Here is a 3265-nt window from a genome sequence, read left to right as displayed (position 1 = left end):
TTCAGTGTCCTCATATCAACCTCGCATTAATACCAAATCCAAAAACATATTTAGTTAGAGTTAATGACAGCCTGCACCAATAAAAACCTGTGTAAAGGAGGCACCTGGGTTATTGTTTGTAGATCCGATCAGGTGAGATGTATGAACGTGGGAAATCATAACCTTTCTAAAATCGGATCAAAACAAATCTTTTCAGTGTATTTTTTTTGTGAAAATGTGTGCTTGTTTGGGTTGGCATTGAATCCTCTGGGGCTGTAGTGATTATTTTCATTATTCGTAGATGTTGGAACTCACAGGAAAGGACATGGACACTGGTTGAACTCAAAAATGACAGAAAATATTGAAAAATGGTCATCACCATTTCCCATGAGTATGATGTCCATGTCGGGTTACAGCCTGGATGGGTCGCCAGTCAATCACAGGACTGACATACCTACGGGCGATTTAGAGTCATCAATTAACCGAACCTGCATGTCTTTGGACGTCCAAAGAGTCCAGTGTGATGCCTTCAAATTTCTTATTTTGTCCAAAACCCAGAGACCTAACATTTAATAAACTGAAACCCTCGCTGTACATTGAAGAACATGTAAGATATTGGGTCAGATCAACAGATGCATCATGGGATAAATCTTGCCATATGTAGGCCTCGGCTAACAGCTAACGACAACAACTCCTTTCTGCAGGGATAAATGGATAAATACTCACAGAAGATGTTCATTGTTGGCTTTATTAGTTTAATGAAGTCTCCTAAAAAAAACACAGTTGTTCCATGATGGATTACAAATCTTCTGAAAGGGATATGATCTCTTTCGAAAGCTAAGGCGGTGACGAAGCGGCTGCAATTTAAAGTAAGTTACTTTCCATGACATTACATTGCTGTCGTATACGACATCGCCGAGGGGTTTTAAAACAATGGTTATATATTAAACACATTTTTTAACCAAATTTGGCCACAAATCACAATACTGGTGCCCAGTGGGTTGCCTACGCATTCATCTGACTAGACAGACTGGGCTTTAACAGTGTAGGCCCTACACTGTTAAAGCCCAGTCTGTCTAGTCAGATGCTCATATGAACATTGAGACACATTTTGCTTGCTGTAATATTTCCTCCTGTCCATACTGGACATTAAAAGATCTTTTCCTAACAGTGACAGTCCTTGTTCTGTGCAGAAATACAATCCAAAGTTTATCTGAAGCTGATAAAATACTATCATTTTCTTTATAAATCCATCCATTTTCCTCCCAGACACACCTCACTGGTGCCAAGTTTGAATCCCAGACTAGCTGGAAAACTTGGAAACGGAAGTTGACAAGAGCTTCTTGCTGCCTCAACCGCCGTCACTGTGGCGCCCTTGAGCCCTTAAGCAAGGCACAGAAAGCCACCGCTGAACAGTTTACTGGTTGTGGTAGATTCTTACAGATTGAACATGTTTGCAGAGTAAACACGTCTTCTCACTGGTTTCGTGCTCTGCAGTGGGAACAGGCCTGCTGCCCAAACTGGTTGGATTATTTACACAGCAGCTGTCACCACCTAATCTATAATACTGTGTTTGGAGTGTCTCCTCTCTTCGTCTGTTGGCTTTGTTGTTCACATCCTGTCCTCAACTCCTCATCTCATTCCCAGGATTGATTCAGCACTTCAACATTCACAGTCACTCTCTTATTTCTCAGTGTATAATAAAACAATTCTTAAATTCCCATTTTCTCCGAGCCACCTTAGTCATTTTGTTTTCTGTGGAGCAGCAGATGTGAGTTTGAACCGCTCACGGCAGGTCCCTCTTTCATCTTCATACACCTCCAGCGCGGCGGAGTGCAAAATAAATGCACAGTAAAGCTGCAGTGAGTGTATATACACAGACACACACATTTATATGCTGTGCTGTGTTTAGCTTTGTTTCTGTTTCGTGTGAGTTCAGCACCGTTCACCTGCTGTTTGAATGTAAAGCAGCTCAGCAGCAAATGTTTCCCAGAGAAATGAAAATGGGGGAAAATGCTGTGACAGTATTTTTTATATATTGTGTTTTGTTGGTTGAGCCGAACCTTAACTCCTATAGTTTGTGTTTTTCTCTGCCTGTCAGATGCTGTTAGCGAAGTCTGCTTTTTCATCTCTCAGACAGTAAACATCCAGCCACAGGTGCTCTAATGGCTTGTTTTTGTGTCATTAGCATCAGTTTTGTTTACTTTTAGGCTGATTTTATTTGAGTTATTGATAAAGAGACGAGTAAAGAAACGCTAAATGGAGACAAAGAACTCCCAGTATTGATTCATACTGACAGAGAAAAACACAAGATGACAAATATTAATGACATAAAAACACACAAACAGGAGGGGATGAAACAAACTCGAGCAGTTTTCCTCGGTGAGTTGCTTTACAGTTTTTGGAAACAACATAAGTTTGGATAACTGCAGGATGAAGTTCTGACTGACAAATACACTGATTTGTTGTCCGTTTTCAGAGCTCTACGTCTTGAAAACACCACACCAGTGAGGGTTCTGCTGTCTTTTATATCTCTGCCAGCTGCGACAGCGTGTGGCTGGTATTGTTTTCAGCTTGTGAGTCTGTGTGTGTGTGTGTGTGTCATCATGGCTAAATGTAGTCCTGGAGACACTGACTGTAGCAGGAACTACCACAGAGGAGGTTTGGAGTACTTTGTCAGATCTTTGTATTTCTGTCCGGCTGTGGACAATTTGTCACCGTGATAGCGTCACAACCGTGCAAGATGCAGTCACAAAAATGTGCAGGTGTGTAGTTGAGATCAAAAAAATGAAGGCTGAGTTTGAAGATGGGTGTGGTCAGAGCAAGGGTGCTGGAAGAAGGGGCCATTAGCCCCCCACTTTCGCCCCTGGTACGATTTGGCGTCACGACCATAGACTGTATGAAATAAAGACGTGGGTCTCCGTGACGTCACCCATAGGATTCTGAAGAGCCGTTTGGAAGCCCAAATTGGGCGGCTCTGTCAGTCGCCATCTTGGCAGTGACGGCACAGCCTAACTTCCAACTAATCCAAAAATGGGCTAAGAGATTGATGGTCGGTGGACCTGAGGCAACACCGACCTGTCGCTTAAAGCGGCCACGCCCTCAATTATGCCGGACTTTAAAGAGACTGCAACTTTTTAAGCGTATAAATGTACCAGGTCGGGACACATGCGCTTGCATATGCGTGCTCGCGTGTGGCCACTGTACTCTCGTGTGGCCGCTGTACTCTCGTCTCCTCTGCCTGCTTGCCTTCACTCAGACAGCGCGCGTTCTCGCTCCACCTCTA

The sequence above is a fragment of the Sebastes fasciatus genome, chromosome 10, assembly GCF_043250625.1.
Source record: "Sebastes fasciatus isolate fSebFas1 chromosome 10, fSebFas1.pri, whole genome shotgun sequence".
In the NCBI taxonomy this organism is placed as follows: domain Eukaryota; kingdom Metazoa; phylum Chordata; class Actinopteri; order Perciformes; family Sebastidae; genus Sebastes; species Sebastes fasciatus.
The sequence above is the reverse complement of the archived record's forward strand: the minus strand, read 5'-3'. Positions refer to the sequence as shown.